A 17,129-nucleotide genomic window follows, 5' to 3' on the forward strand; every position below is an offset into this window, starting at 1 on the left:
CTTGAGACCCTATCTTGAAAAGACCCTTCACAAAAAAGGGCTGGTGAAGTTGCTCAAGGTGAGGCCCTGGGTTCAAACCGCAGTGCCACCAAAAAACAAAACAACCTGAGTCAAAATTCTTCCAAGCAGAAGTGCGCAGGACGACACCTTGCTGGTCTTCTAAGGTGGGAATTTTCCAGTTGTGGTGAATTGTCTTCATTCACAGCTCCAGCTTGTAATTCCCCATAGCTTCCACTGGAGGCGCTATCACAGACTGCAGGCTGCAACCCACCTTCTCAGTGAACATAATAAAGGATATTGACTGCACCAGGGTATTTTTCTCTCGGGAGGCCTTTAGACTTCATGCCCAACTGGCATATGCCATGCCACATCAAGTGTTTCTCCTGACCATGTTTTCACAAAATAGACATATATATATATATATATATATACACACACACACATATGTATATGTATATATATATATATGTATGTATATATCACATACCATGCTAAGTATATTTTCTGTGACATTCCTGTGTACCTAGGGATGTGGCAATGTCCAGACACCCAGGGTATCTCTGGAACACTGTGAGGGTGGGGAGAGCAACTGCACCACCTACTTCTGTGTATTGGACCAAATGATTTGCTGGCCCTGATTCAAGCATTTTCCAGGCCTTGCCCTCTTGAGAAAAAATCCACTGATGTCTCTTCATAGCTCAGATGCCAGGATGACTGAATTTCTGTACTCTCCTCTGTCCTTGTCACAGCCCATGCTCCATACAACATGAGACTCTTAAGTATGCCTGTGTCAGAGACACTTCCCAAAGTCACAACTGTGTCATACAGCAACCACCTGTCCAGTCAGTGCCGAAGGGTGTCCATAGGAACCCTGAGGTGTGATTGTTCTGAGTTTGCTGATGCTCACAGCAGTTTATTCTCTAACAATTGGACCCATCTTAAACATGGCTCCGAGCTACTGCACCCTGTGGGTTTGCTGAGACACTGAGTAAATTTGGTCTCCAAATTCCTTTGTTGTACAGATTCGAGATCACCTGTTAACTTCAGCTGTTTGTCTGCAAGGTGCAGCTTGTATACCATCCTGACTCTTAGTCACATTTATTCTCTCAGGGTAGAATCCCCTTCACCCGCCGTGGTTTCAGGTGCCAGGTTGCTCTATAGTAACAGTGGCCACCCACAGCCACTCACTCCATGAGCAGTTACATACCTGTTGCATTGTTTCCATCCTGAAGTGGAAAAACTAAAGCAGACCTTTTCCGTTTTGACATCCTGAAGCTCTACTTGTAATATCCAAATGTCTAGGTCCATTTTCCCCCTTAATGGAATGAAAGTGGAAAACAGCATCATTTAAAAGTCTTCTGAATTAAGTTTAGATCTTTCTTCAATACTGTAAGGCTCACCTTTCCTCCTAGAAATTTGTGTGAAATGTTTTAGGAGTCAATGACCTTTGAGGATGTGACTATGAAATTCACCCTGGAGGAGTGGGCTCTGCTGGATGCGTCCCAAAAGAAGCTCTACAAAGATGTGATGCAGGAAACCTTCAGGAACCTGGCTGCTGTAGGTAAGGGTGACATCATTCCCTACTTACTCACTAACTGAGTTCAAACCCCGGTACTACAAAAAAAAAGAGGAATGTATTGTTTTGTGTTTTTACAGACACAGGTACAGGATGTTTTTGTTCATCTTTACTGAGAATTTTCTACTTCTGGAGGTGTGTGATGAGTCTCATCATAAGTGTTGACCCTCTGAAGCCAATTCCAGTCCTCTTTTTCTGGTTTTCCACTTATGACTAATTATTACACAATCAAGTATTTTCTACAGTGCAGTGAAGATTGTTGCCCCATAAGTACACATGCTTTTCAACTTTGGTGATGTCATCTTATGTCAACCCATGGTTAGATGAGGATACCGTTAGCGGATAATGCACATAACACACCTAAGCACTAAATGTTAAAGCTGAGCTCAGCTTACCCTCCATATGTTCAGATCACTCTCATGAGCCTATAGTGGGCAAAATCATCTAAAGCACAAAGTAATGTATGATAAAGTATTGACTATCTCATATACTTGCTTGAATATGAAATGCTGAAGTGATAGTGCACCCAATCACATTAGTGCCTTTATTCCCTTGATTAGCACAAAACCTTCCTGACCTCATGACATTTTAAAGGTCCCAATTCTCAGTGAGTGACATTAAAGATGCAGTTCTCAACATAGAACCTTTGGGATGCATTCAAACTCAGTGTTGGTTACTGATTTGAACTTATCATCTAAGCCAGAACAACCAGAGCAGATGGAAATTGCCACCTACTCAAAGATCTTCTGTGACAAGACCCAAAAGCCCTCAGCCCTGCCTGTGTCCATTTATTAGGTTGGGGTTGAAGCCCAAGATATGATCCTGTCCTATGGCATTGCTTGTTGTAAAACAAGTAGCATGAACTGTTTGCCAAGACTGGTCTTGAATCACAATCCTCCTGAGCTGTACCTCCTGCTTAGCTAGGAGTATAGGTGAGAGAGACACCAGTGGCTAGCTGAGCATATAACTCTCGAACAATTTTGGGAAGTTCTGTTCTTCTGTCCCTTGGATCTGGCACTGCCTGTCTTTTTTTTTTTTTTTTTTTAGTCCTGGTGCTGGGATCAAACCTGGGACTTCGCACGTGTTAGGCCAGCTCTCACTACTGACCCACATGCCCAGCCTTCTCGTCATCTCCGTACTGGTGTGGACCCACTGACCATTTACCTATCGAGTGACTGCTGCTGTATTGGGGCTGTTTAGTGCCAGATTTGTAGCTGTTTCATACTTGTTTTCATTGGGGTTTTTGGTTTGGATTCTATCTTTTTCTCAATTCCCATTATTTGGTTTTTTATGAGCTTTTGCTGTCTTCCCTCCATTAGGAGATGGGGTATACTTGTTTACTAACTTTTTAAAAGTAATTGCAGTTATCAAAAACCAGACATCGGCTCCTGCCTGTAATTATAGCTACTTGTGAATTTGAGGTCCGGGTGATGGTGGTTGGATGCCACCCTTGGCAAATAGTTCTGGAGACCCCATCTCCAAAAGGAACAGAGTGAGGTGGATCAAGCAGTACAGTGCCTGCTTAGCAAGCCCAAAGTCTGAGTCAAACTCCAGTACTGTGGGAAAGAAAACAGACCAAAATCCATGTACAAGTGATCGGGATTCCCGTCTGTTGATAATGACCTTCTTGGGCAGCACAGGTGCCTTACAGTGTTACCAGCTCCTCTTTCATCCCATACACAATTGCTCTTGTTCTTTTCTTTCCTGGTACTGGGGTTTGAACTCAGACTTCATGCTTTGTACCCACTCCACCAACACCTTTTGTGTTGGATTTTTTCGAGATAGGATCTCCCAGGCTATTTCCTGGGGACTGGACTTGAACTGTGAACCTCTGGATCTCAGTCTCCCAAGTAGCTAGGATTATAGGGGTGAGACACTGCAAGGGCCTTTCTCTCCTATGTCAGTTTTTTGAATAGTCCCGAGTTTCATTACAGTTTGGATTTTTAGTGTAATGTCCCTGTGTCTCTATTTGCTTCTATTACACACTTTTGATACAAGCATACTGTTTCAGAGCCTGAGGGTTCTGCTTTCTGTGTAGACCTTTAAAGAGTGGTGATCCCTGTGGAAATTCAGACTAGAGTCTATCCTCTGTGGTTACTCTCAGTGGTAGTAGTAGAAGCCCCTATTAGGTGATGGAGTTTTCATGGGTACTTTGAAGATGGCTCTGTGACTTGACAGCAACTCTGATATTGGCCATTCCTTTCAAGGTGAATGGCCAGAAATAGCTGGGGTTTATATGTCCCCTTAAGTAGATGTGTCTGCCAGCATGCTAGAGGTACTGGATTGTGACCAGAGCTGTACCGTGGAGCCACTCCTCCAGCCCCGAACTTGTAATCTTCTTGTCTCATCCTTTCCAGTGCTGCCTTGCATTTTTTTCAGTACTTAGGGTATAAGGCTTGGTAGGCATGTGCCATTTTTATGATGACTTTTTTCAAGCTACGTTGGTCCAAACTATTTGCCCAGGTTGGCTTCAAACCTTGATCCTCCTGACCTCTGCCTCCTGAGTAGCTAGGATTACAGGCACAAGCCACTGGCCCCTGGCTCTAAATGTTTTCAGTAGGCAGGTTTTTTTTGTTTTCTTTTTTGGCAGCACTGGGGTTTGAGCTTAGGGCCTTATGCTTGCTAGGCAGGTGCTGTTAATGCTTGAACCAGTCCTTCAGCCTTCTAAAAATGTTTTGAAATAATGAAATATGGGAAATAATAATAGGAGGTAGAATAGACTGAATCAAATTCCACCTGGTGTGGTGCGTGAAACACATTTGTCTGAAGGACTTGAAGGACAGACTGCCAGAGGTCAAGGAGACACTTCTCCTCCCTAGGAAACTCCTGTTTGCATCTGAAAGGCATCACCCACCATCAGGCAATGCAAAAAAATAGGCTATAAAACCCCACTCCCTACCCTGGCCCATGGGATCACCGGTTTCCGGGTCCCCCTTCATTCTCCAACATGCAGTCTTTCTCTTCTCTTTTATCCAACTAAATTCTCTACAAATAAAATCTTTCCAACCTCTGCTGTTAGAGTCTGTGCTTTCATTCTCAGAGCGGGCTCAAGAACCCTGAGCACCTGAAATTCCTGCGCGTGTCATCCGTGCATCATATTTGGCGGTGCACGAAGGGACCAGTCATCACCTGAAGTCGGTATAGGTTGTGTCAAACTGGGAAAGACTGCCTAGGAATGTGACTGTGAGCGTCCGGCACTCCTGTAGAGTCTGTTTTCCAGGAGAGACCCCCCACCACAGCCTAGCTATGGTGGAACTCTCAGGTCAACCTTTTCTCCCTCTCTCTCTCTGTCTTGTTAAGGAGGCTTTCTTCCCTGGGAAACTGAGGAAAAGGTCCGAGCCCACTACAGCTGTATGGCAGGCAATCTGAGGAAACTCAGAGGCCAGGCAGGGGTTTGTACTGCACTGCCAATGCTATGTGGGCGGAACTCGACTTCAGTGCACCGAGGCTTTTTTTTTTCCTCTCCTTAAATGGTAACTCTCTCTTTCAAGATCTGACCAGCTTAAGGGGAGGTCCGAGAACAGCCGGTGGAAAGGAAAGTTTGTCTTCAAGCCACAAAAGGTGTTCTGGCCCATGTACTCCCCGGTATCATCCAAAGGCTGGAGATGCAACTTCCTGACCTGCCCTGAGACAGCTAAGTCTTGCATTCCTCCAGCCAGGTCCGTGGCAAACAGACAATCAGATCTCTCATGCTTTCTTCATGGTTTCCCTGGCCTGAGAGTGGAGGTCACCTCTTGCTTCCAGTGCTCCAGTACTGCCCTTGTGCGGGATCGACCTGGACAGCAGTGGTAACCAATAATCTCTCATGCGTTGAGCCTGGAAATTCTCTTTTTCCCCAACCCTCAGCCTCTCCTTCCTGTTTCCCAAGCAGTTCAGGATGAGTGCCCCCTCCCAGCCTTTGCTGTAAATAGCAGTGAGCTTCTTTCTTCAGGGAGTTTGGGAAAAATCCCTACAGGCATCAGAAAGTCATAGTCTCCAATTTAGGCTTAACTGTGTTTGTCAAACATTAGATTAACTGGTTAAACAGGTTCCACAACCTGCACTCAGGGAAAGGAAAAAAAAACAGTTAGAAGGCAAAAACCTCAGATCTCCGTTTTTGCCCCTTATGAGAGCAAAAGCCTCCAGATGCTCTCTCCTTTCATAGAAAGCATATGTGCCTCACAGGATATATAGGGGAACAAAAGTCTACTTCATCAAGAGTCCCCATCCATGCCTCTAAAGGGGTCCTCCTTCTGGCCATGCAAGCCCTCTTGGCTACTTTGATAAGAGTTATTTTTTTAATTACAAGCATTCAGCTGGTAGAGGAGAACTAGGCCTACTTGGGTAGCAGGGCAAACAGGCAAGTCAAAATAGATGAGAGATTGGTCAAAGATCATCTCGGGGGTGGGTGCAACTGAGATATCTGTAAATGCTCCACAGCTTTACCCACAAGTGGCAGTGGAAGGAGTAAGGGAGAGCAGGACGCCCTCTCCCACTAGAGTTTCTCCTCATCTGGGGACACCTAGATAAAAGGAGAAACATCTGTTAAAGTGACCAGTTTTCCCTTGTTTCCCTTTTTAGAAATCAAGCCTCAAGGATCCAGGAAGGATCCCCCTTTGCCTGCTTTTTTTAAAAACATTGGAAAGATCTTGATCCAGAAAGTCTTCAGCAAAAGCAACTCAAGTTTTACTGCACCCAGGGCTTGGCCACAGTATCCTCTAGGAGATGAGGAAAGATGGCCAGAAGGAGGGAGCATTAATTATAATACCATTCTTCAATTAGATATGTTTTGTAAAAAGGAAGGAAAGTCGACTGAAGTTCCATATGTTCAACTGTTCTTTTTCCTAAGAGACCACCCAGGATGGCTAAACAAATGCAGGATAGATACCCAGACCATGGTAACTCTTTGCAAAAAGCCCTCAAACTCCCTTGAGCAAAAAAAAAAACAACCATCTAATGCTCCATCAGCTCCCCCCTTCCCCCTTACCCAGCTACGTCACACACCTGACATCATCCCACAGGACTCTAACACCTCCAGTTAATTCCTGGAGGGGACAAAGCTCATGTTCCTTTTAGAGTCAGTGAACTTAAAGAAATAAAAAAAGATTTAGGAAATTACACAGAAAACCCAGATCAGTACATCCAAGCATTTAGAGAAGTCAGCCAAAACTTTGAACTGAGCTGGAAAGATGTACTGCTATTGCTATCTCAGACCCTCGCTTCTCTGGAGAAACAGTGGGTTCTAGAGCAGGCAGTCACAGCTGGAGACAATTAGCACTTAGATAAAAGCAGCCCTACAGGCCTGTCTCAGACTGGACCTTCACTGGAGGAGGAGGGGGAGGGAGAAGAAAGACAAAAGCATTGGATACCTAAAAGGGAACCTTGATTCCCAATTCCAACAGGAGATCAGGCAGTATCTAGATATGACCCTAAGTGGGACCCTGAAAATGACAAGGATGAATGGAGCCATAACCATTTCATCCACTACATTCTTGAGGGTCTAAGGAGAGCCAAGATAAAACCTCTTAATTACTCCCAAGTCATGGCTGTACAGCAAGGACCCTTAGAAACTCCAGTAGCTTTCCTACAGAGACAAAAGGATGCTTTACAAAAGCATACCAACATTATAACAGAGTCACAGGCAGAGGAAGTTGTCCTAAAATATAAATTTCTAACAGCACCAGATATCTGTAAAAAGCTTCAGAAACTGGTGGCTGAAGGGAGCAGAGATCTGGACCAATTGGTCCGTGTAGCCACATCTGTATATTATAACAGGGACTTAGAAAAAGAAAGGAAGGACCTGGAAAAGGGAAAGAGAAAGGATAAGCGGCAGGAGGCTCTGATCACAGCGCTCAGAGAGGCTCCCCCTGGGCAAAATCCAAACCCAAGGACATGCTTTCAATGTGGACAAGGTAGCCATTTTAGGAGGGAGTGCCCCCAGAGAAAGCTACCTCTGGGACCCTGCCCCATTTATTGGGGAAAACATTGAAAGGCTTACTGTCCCTGGTTCTCAGGGGAAATGAGGTCAGCGCCTCCTACCCAATGACGGGTCCTAGGGCCTCACATACAGTCTTCTGTGACCACCATAAAAGCAGAGGAGCCCTGGGTTAAGCACAGGGTCAGCCTCCTTATCAATACTGGAGCCAGCATCTCAGTTATTCCTTTCTCTTCCGGACCCAGGTCCTCCAAGAAAATTACTGCTTGAGGCATATCAGGCCAGCCTCTAGAGTGTTATTTCACTCAGCCTTTAGCCTGCTCCTGGGGAGATTTCCATTTCTGTCACTCCTTTTTAATTGACACAGAAACTCCTACTCCTTTGCTAGGGCAAAACCTTTTATCTGAATTGGGGGTACAGCTACTTTTACCCCCAGGAGAGTACTTTTGGTTGCCCCTAATAGAGGAACAAGTAGACCCCACGGTGTGGATGGATGGACACACCGTGGGACAGGCACGAACAACTCCCCAGTCCTAATTCATCTCAAGGACCCCTCCTGGATTCCCCATCAAAAACAATATCCTTAAAGCCAGAAGCTAAGGAGGGGCTAATTCCCATAATCAAAGACTTAAAGAGACAGGGACTGCTAATAGAATGCTCCAGCCCATATAATACTCCTATTCTCAGTGTCAGGAAGGGACCTAACAAATGGAGGCTAGTCCAGGATCTCCGCCTGATCAATGAAGCAGTGGTGCCTCTCCACCCTGTAGTTCCAAATCCCTATATGCTTTTAGCCCAATACCTCCAGGTACCACTTACTACTCTGTCCTGGATTTAAAAGATGCCTTCTTTTGCATTCCCTTACACCCTGAAAGTCAACCTGTCTTTGCCTTTGAGGACCCCACTGATAGAACAATAATGTCGCCATTTTGTGAATCAGCCAAAATGGCAGCCCTGCCCTTAAACAAATTCCCGTGCTCTAAGATGGCCCCACCCCTCCCAGAGACTACAGCACCTGTGCTAACTTCCTTCCCCTCCCCCTTCTGTAAAAGCCACTGCTCGCCCAGACTCACTGCTGCGCCATCTTTTTCCCAGCCAGCCTGGCAGTGTGGGGCTGCCATTAAACCTTGCTCTATGGACGTGAGTTTTCTCGTGAGCTTTCTTTGAGAGCAGCGTTTTTCCTAACATTTGGTGCCGAGACCCGGGATCGGGTTGAGTTCCCGGCACTGACCTTGCTCTCCCGGCTTTCCTCCGGCATCTGAGCTGCTTTACCAGGACCCCCGATCCTAGAAAGCGCCACTGTCTCACTAGCTCACAGGGAGGTCCCTCCACCCCAGTGCACCTCCAACTGCCATCCACCACCGGCCAATCTTCCCTTAAGGTCCTCTCTCCCTCGGTGAGTCCTCCTTACACGCAGAGCTGTGGTCTCTCTCTCATTTCCTCAAAAACCCTAGTGCTAGGTCGCAGCTCACTCTCGTCCTGGGGAAAACTGGGTTCCCCACTTGGGACTGTGGACATCCCCGTGGAAAGACGTTCCCTCAGGGGTTGTTTTCCACATTTCTCTCTCTCTCTCCTGAGGACCTGATATTTTGGGGATGCCCGCCATATCTCTCCTCAGGTCAGGCCTTCGCCATGGGAGTTGGACCATCCCAAATTCCTTCAGACTCCCCAATGGGATGTCTCCTGGCCAACCTTGGGCCCCTCTGCCTAATGCCTGATCTTAAACTACTACAGCTCATTTTTCTCTGTAATCAGGCCTGGCCCCAATATCCATTGGACAATGCCTCCAAATGGCCTCTTAATGGCACTTTCAATCCCAATACTTTAAGGGATTTATACAATCTCTGTGAGTGTGCTGGTAAATGCAAGGAACTTTCCTACATCCAATCCTTTCCCTATCTCTGCATCAAACCCTCCCTCTGTACTTTCTGATCCCCTGCACAGATTCTATCAGCCTGTAAACCAGTTTCTAAATCAGCCAATTGCTCTCCCAAACCTCCTCGTTCCCCATGTAAGCAGACTTCTTGCACTGCTTACCATACCTATCTCCTTCTATCTTCCTGAAAAACTTTCCCTGTCACAGAGCTAAGCAAGCCACTCCTTGCCAACTCTGATATCAAGCAGGTCCAGCTCTGGGAGAGCTCATGCTCCCTTCTTGTGGGCTGGATTTATTCAGCGACCAGACAGTGGAGGTTTCATTTTGCTGAAAGCCTGGCAGTACCAATCAATGGGAGCAACCTAGAGACACAGGTGATGGCTGATCCCTTAAGCATGTGTCATCCTCCAGGCTCTGCCTTCCCCTCCCTACCTAAGATGTCACCACACCTTTCTGCTTCCTCCATGGTCTCACCACATGTCCTCTGTCTCTGTCTGCCTTCCCCTCCCTGGGCTTACTGGGACCCCGCCCCCCATGAAAAACCTGTAGCATGGTACCTTATGACTTAAGCTATTCCAACTAGTTTGCCAGGCCTCTCAGTCTAAAGTAACTTTAAATCAGCTGCTTTACAAAAGCGCTTGCAAAACCCTGCAGTTGCCACACTTATGCTCTAACTCCGCTCCCCACAAGGGGAGGAGGGAAAGCAAACAGGCGCACCTGTGCACAGGATGCCAGCTCCTGGACACAGCAAAAACGCCTGCCATAGCTAAGAAAATCCATAGAGAGGATCCAGCAAATCCTGGACCGCCAGCCACACGTGGTGATGGCTGTGGCCCGCCACCACTTCCCCTAGAATAAACGTCGCAGAGTACAAAGGAAGGGGGGAGGGGCGACAGGCCACAGGATCAGGCCTAGGCAGTCAGGGTCATTTGTCCCAGGTGTGTGTGGAGGGAGTGGCCTTGCACAAGTCCTGCTCCTAGCCCCACCTCACACCTCAGGGCATCAGACCCAGCCCTTGTAAGCCAATTGTTAGCTCAAGGTTATAGTCCAGAAATAACTAAATAGACATTACTGTGGTCTCTAAACTTCTCATTTAGAATTTTCTATACCTTTGGCCTCAGTGTAAATTTTCCCCTCCAGATATTAACACCAGTTGTCCCGTATGGCCCTGTTATTGGCCTGAAATGCCCTCTGAATGCCCTTCTCTAACTTTACACATGATTTCTTTGTTAAAAAGGTAGCCTTTATTAAAGAGGCTGCCTGCTGTTAGCTAAAAGACAGGATCCTAACGTTTTGTTCTTTCTAGATGGGACCTGCATCTTCCAGTCTTTGGCTGGTAGCTGTTGGAAGCTTTGTTCTGAGGTCGGCCTCAGTGTGCCTTGGGTGACCAAGAGAAGTGGCCTTCACAGGGCTCCTTAAATTACAATAGACCTTTTCTCTAAAAGTAAAAAAAGTAAACTGAGGTCCCCTATACGAATTTCTACCTTCTAAGTCACTCCAATACTCAGAACCTCTTAACGAGTGCTTCCTTCTTCAACAGGCAATGGTAGGAAGAGGACAAATCGTATGTCCCCTTCCAGTTATCAAATCTAAGGGAAATTTAAAAACATCTAAACAGCTGTACTGATGCCCAGACAAATACATTCAAGCCTTTATCTCTGTGATCCAAACCTTTCAATTGACATGAAAGGATACTATGCTTCTAGATCAGATTCTTATCTCATTAAAAAAGCAATGGGTTCTGGCCCAGGCCACTCAGGTTGGAAATGATTATATAGCTCAAGCAGTAGAGTGCAGCTTTACAAGCATAAAGTCCTGAGTTCAAGCCCAGTACAGCCAAAGTAAAAAAAAAAAATATTTGGGGCTGTGGAAGTAGCTCAATGGGAGAATGTCTGCCCAGCATGTGCAAAGCCCTGGGTTCAATTCCCCAGCATTATTAAAAAAATAAAAAAATGTTAAGAAGATAAGTGGCATTAATGTCACTTTAGCCATCTCATAGTAGAAAAACGTAGTTTAACCTAGACCAGATCCTTCATTCTTCAAGTGAGGAAACTGAGGCCCAGAACAGTTCAGAGACTTGCTCTCCAGAGTGTCAGGTGTCAATGTAAAATAACAACTTTACTTTACAGCAACGACCTATCAGAAAGCATACCACAGTGGACTCAGAGTCACAGGTGAGAGAGGTTCTTCTCAAAGATAAATTTCTAACAGTCAGTCCCAGATATTTGTAAAAAACTCAGACTGTGGCTGAAGGGAAAAATCACTGAACAAATAATACAGTTAGCCATGTCTGTATTTACAGCCATGTCTGTATGTCCGGGACCTTACTAACAGGAGAGAAAAAGATAAGAGACACCATGGCCTCATTGCTGCTCTCAGAGAGGGCCCCACCCAACTGGGGCCTGTATCCTGAACTTGCTACCATGGTGGACAGGAGGGGCACTTCTGCAGAGAATGCCTAAGCGGGGACAGCCCGGGAGACAGCCCCACACCCAACCAGGACCCTGCCCTCTGCAAGGGTAACCACTGGAGGTCTAAGTGCCCCCATCACCAGATGGAAGACAAGGTGCCTCCTCCTATGGATTGATGGGTCCCAGCCTCCTGGCCACACTCCACTTCTTGGCATCAATGTTGAGGAGCCATAATGGCAGAAAAACAAAAGGCCATTTTCCTCCTAGACAGTGGAGCCCGTTTCTCTGTTTTACCTTTTTCTCCTGGTCCCTGGTCCAATGACAAAAGTTATTGTTCGGGGAAAATCTGGCCAGCCCCTAGAGCGCTAGTTTACCCGGCCTCTGGCGTGCTCTTGGGGAGACCTCCTCTTCTGTCACTCTTTCCTCATCGTACCTAAAACTCCAGTGTCCCTGATGGGACAGGATTTACTTTCTCAATTAAGAGCTCAAATTCTCCTCCCCCCAGGCAGCTATCTCTGCTGCCCTCTCCTTCAGGAACAAAGAAGATTCTACAGTGTGGACTGATGAGATGAGTGTAGGGTGAGCCAGGATGGCCCTCCCTATTCAAATAAAACTCAAAAATCCCTCACCGTTTCCACACCTAAAACAATATCCCCTCAAGCCTGAGGGACCTGAGGCCTTATGCCTATCATAAATTCCTTAAAACAACAAGGGCTACTAATTAGTTGCTCCAGCCTATATAATAAATTTAAAATTCTTATAAAAGTTAATTTTAAAATACAAGTTACAAAGTAAACAACTGGAAAGGATATAGATAGGTAATAAATGTATTTTTTGAGGCATTAAAGGAAAGAGGAATTTTTTTTTTGGATGAGAAGGGATTTTTCAAGAAAGGGTTAATCCTAAAGATTGTTTCAAATAGGAGGGATAAAAACAAGCCATCAAAGGGTTTAGTATGCTATATAAAGGTCTAAGTAAGTTTTAAAAGTGCATAATAAGAAACTTTGGTGTGTGATAAAGTTAAAGTTGAATATAATCTAAGAGTTGCCTAAAAGATTTTTAGGGTCCTGTCAAACTAAAATCAAATCCCCTATGTCTATAAAATAAAAAGGTCATCTTAATATTGTTCTGCTCTGAGTAACATCTACAAAAAACCATTACAGAGAAAGCTTTTATCAAAGAAATTATTTGGGTTTTCTGCTGATCTTGTCAAGCTTTTAAGTACTACTAAATCAGAGTTCATTTATATATTTGCTATGTGTCTTAAATGACCAACTTGTAACAGTGTTATATTATACTTTATCTAAATATGGTACAAACATTTAAAAAGTTAAGTGTCAATTTATATAAAATAATGAGCTAAAGCTCTCTTTTATCTAAGAGTGTTACATTTAAATCCTGACAGCCCCTGCCTCCCACAGGCCACCTACCTAGGTGTGGCCTTAAAGGGACAGACTCACTCTCTGAGTCACAAATGCTCCAACCCAATCTTCCGTTTCCCAACCCCCATACCATAAAACAGCTTACAGCTTTCCTGGCAGTTATAGGATTTTGCAGATTTTAGATCCCTAGGTATGTAGTCCCTGAACAGACGCCTTTTTATGTTCCTCCTAATATTCCTATTTGGGTCTTAGATAATGTATGGCCACCCATTTCTCTCTGTAGTTGGAGGACTCTTGAAATTGTCCAGGGAACAACATTTCACAGTGGTTCTCCTGGTCAATGCCCGTCCTAACGCCTATGTTCTTGCTCTCCTATTCTTAAGCTTCCTGCCTTGTATCATACTGCATGTCTCTACTGCTAATCAAAAATGTAACCAGCTGTACCTCCAGGGACACCAACCTCTCCAAAACCGCCCTGAAAACTACTGTGAAGGCCCCATCCAGGACGCCACAGGAGCCTGAGGATCCTGTCCATACAACGCCCCCTGCCAGCAGGAAGCAACTAAAGAGACCAATGCTTCACCCCAATTCCTGATCCTCAGCCCCTCTCCTCACCGTTATTAAAGAAAAAATGGGGGAATGATAGAACAATAATGTCGCCATTTTGTGAATCAGCCAAAATGGCAGCCCCGCCCTTAAACAAATTCCCACGCTCTAAGACAGCCCCACCCCACCAGAGACTACTGCGCATGCGCTAATTTCCTTACCCTCCCCCTTCTATAAAAGCCACTGCTCGCCCAGGCTCGGGGCTGCGCCATCTTTTTCCCAGCCAGCCTGGCAGTGTGGGCTGCCATTAAACCTTGCTCTATGGACGTGAGTTTCCTCCTGAGCTTGCTTTGAGAGCGGCGTTTTTCCTAACACCCACAAGAAAGTGTGGACAGGTCACGTGGACTGTCCCCCTCCAGGGATTCAGAGACAGCCCCCACCTCTTTGGGTTGGCTCTAACCCAAGACCTGGCAGAATGGCAATACCCACAAGCTACTCTGCTACAATATGTAGATGACCTCCTGCTCTGTGGACCAAATGAACCTGTCATTTCATGAGCCACTGAGTCCTTACTAAACTTCTTAGCAGACAGAGGACATAAAATCTCTAAAGAAAAATCCCAATTGTGTCAGTCTAGGGTTACATATTTAGGTCTTGTCCTGGAGAAAGAAATGAGGTCTCGAGGAGAAGATGGAATCCACCTAAAACTCTAAAGCAATTGAGGGCCTTTTTGGGGGTCACAGGATACTGTACAATTTGGATCCTAGGCTATGCAGACGTAGACCCTTATATCAAATGCTTAAGGAAGCACAGAAGGATCCCCAGCCCTTTATTGAATGGGATGACAAGTCACAAACTGCATTCCACAGGTTAAAGAAGGCTCTTATGACAGCTCCTGCCCTGGGTCTCCAAGTACAAGACAAGTTTCAATTATATGTCTATAAAAGGGAGGACTGGCCTTGGGCGTGGTGACTCAGATCTGGGTCATCACTCCCCAGCCAGTAGGCTACTTAAGCAAAGAGTTAGCTCAGGTAGCCAAGGGATGGCCAGGATGCCTCAGAGCAGTGGCTGCAGTTAGCCTTCTAGTGCCTGAAACTCAAAAACTTATCCTAAACCGCCTCCTAATGGTTTATACCCCAGATGGCCTAGGGGGAATTTTAAACTCAAAAGGACAGCTTTGGCTATCTGACAGCCGTCTACTTAAATACCAGGCCCAGCTTCTGGGAGGGACAGAAATAACTTTAAGTACCTGTCAGAGCCTAAATCCTGCATCCCTTCTACCAGAGGCAGAGGGAAATCCTGAGCACTCGTGTGAGGAGGTACTTATGGAAAATTATGCTGCCCGACCTGACTTAACAGATCGGCCCTTAAAAAACCCAGATCTAGAATTATACACTGATGGCAGTTCCTTTGTCAAGAATGGTGTCAGACATGCAGGGTTTGCAGTTGTGACAGAATTTGGCACCCTGAAATCAGGTCCTCTTCCTCCTAATACAAATCCTCAATTGGCAGAATTAGTGGCCCTGACAGAAGCCCTAAGACTGTCAAAAGAACAGACAGTCAACATCTGATAGAACAATAATGCCGCCATTTTGTAAATCAGCAGCACCTCATGGAAAATGGAGCCATTCCCTCCCCTTAACAAGGTTTCTCGCGCTCCCAAAAACAAGCTCCACTCAAGCTCCACCTCCATCAGGGACCCCCGGCGTATGCGCCAACCCCTTACCCTCCCTCTCCTATAAAAGGCCATGCCTGCCCTGAACCCTTTCCCTTTTGTCCTTTCTTCTTCCTGCACTACCTCGTACCTGCCATTAAACCCTGCCCTTGGACGTGAGTTTTCTCGTGAGTTTTCTTTGTGTGGCGTTTTTCCTATCATCTATACAGATCCTAAGTATTCCTTCCTGATCCTGCATGCTCACGCAGCCATCTGGAAGAAAACAGAAATGCTAACTACAACAGGAACAGCTTCCCACAGGGATAAAGGAGAGGTCACTTTAACAGTTCAGGGGTAAACAGCATTCGTTGCAGCCCTTGCTGGAATCAGTTATGGGGTGATTGCCAATCGTGTAACTGCAAAAAACCTAACCAAAGTGGTAGAGGACACCTCAGACCGTGTGGGCCTTGCCAATAAGGACATGCAAAGGTCTTTGTCGTCTCTTGCCTGTATGGTCATGGGCCACCGCCTGGCCCTAGATTTTCATCGTCAATACCTGCTGTTGCACATACATGAACACTTCAGGCATTGCAGAGGAACGTGCAGATGACATTCTCCAACAGGCCAAATGGCTCCAGGAGCAATCTCTTGAAACTCAGGTTTCTACTCAGGTATGGGACCAAGTAAAATCCTGGCTCCCTCCAGGACTTGGTTCCTACCCTTCCTGGGGCCTATACTTGCCATTATTCTCTTGAGTTTGGGCCTTGCATTTTAAACTTACTTGTCAAGTTTGTTTCTTCTCGCCTAGAATCCATCAAACTACAAATGCCTCTGGTGGAGATGAAAATGACCTACTACCGCGGTCCCCTGGACGACCCCTCTCATGGTCAGCCCTGACACTGCAGGCCCCTTCATCGCCCCCTGTCAGCAGGAAGCAGTTACTGAACAGACTTCGTGGTCCCTATTCCTAACAGCAGTTAGGGCGACCATTGAGAGGGGGGAGTGAAGGACTGAAGGACAGACCTCTGGAGGTCAAGGAGACACTTCTCCTCCCTAGGAAACACCTGTTTGCATCTGAAAGGCATCTCCACCCTCAGGCAATGCAAATAGGCTATAAAACCCACTCCCTACCCTGACCCACGGGATCAATGGTTTCCGGGTCCCCCTGCATTCTCCAATATGCAGTCTTTCTCTTCTCTTTTTCTCCAACTAAATTCTCTACAAATAAAATCTTTCCGACTTCTGCTGTTAGACTCTGTGCTTTCATTCTCAGAGCGGGCTCAAGAACCCTGAGCACCTGAAATCCCTGCACATGTCATCCGTGCATCACATCCAGGGCTTCTTAGGTTGGAATCCCCCAGGTATGGAGGGGATTCAGTCACAGCTGCCACTTGGAATTCCTTTCAGCCTTCACCAGAGTAATAGCAGATTCCAGTTGCACCCTCCCAGAAGAGGTGTTTTCCCTCCAGAGAATTTGAGATGGGGCAGTCAGGTGTGGCAGATGCCAGAGCCACATCAGTCCTCACCAGTCAAGGTCTGTGTGGAAGTGGCTGATTGTAGAGTAACTCTGGACATTTACTGACAGTGTGTTCAGGGATGTGGAAAAATTCCAAATCAGCCAATTCCAAGAGTGCTTATTCCTACCCACCCCCTGCACAACCCTACCTCACAGTGTTACTGTGGTTTGAACTCAGGCCTTCATGCTTCCTAGGTAGGTATGCTAACACTTCAGGCACTCCCCAGGCCTTTTTTCTGCTGTGTATTTTTGAG

At 46.1% G+C, this 17,129-nt stretch overlaps 1 long non-coding RNA gene across 1 annotated transcript; it reads left to right on the plus strand.

Annotated features, from left to right (window-relative positions):
- Positions 1-484: 484 nt before the first annotated feature.
- On the plus strand, positions 485-16,610 carry LOC141416612 (uncharacterized). Its single transcript, XR_012441245.1, has 2 exons — positions 485-1,561; positions 16,168-16,610. It is a non-coding gene; the product is annotated as an uncharacterized lncRNA (long non-coding RNA).
- Positions 16,611-17,129: the final 519 nt, after the last annotated feature.

Source organism: Castor canadensis, chromosome 14 (assembly GCF_047511655.1).
Source record: "Castor canadensis chromosome 14, mCasCan1.hap1v2, whole genome shotgun sequence".
Classification (NCBI taxonomy): domain Eukaryota; kingdom Metazoa; phylum Chordata; class Mammalia; order Rodentia; family Castoridae; genus Castor; species Castor canadensis.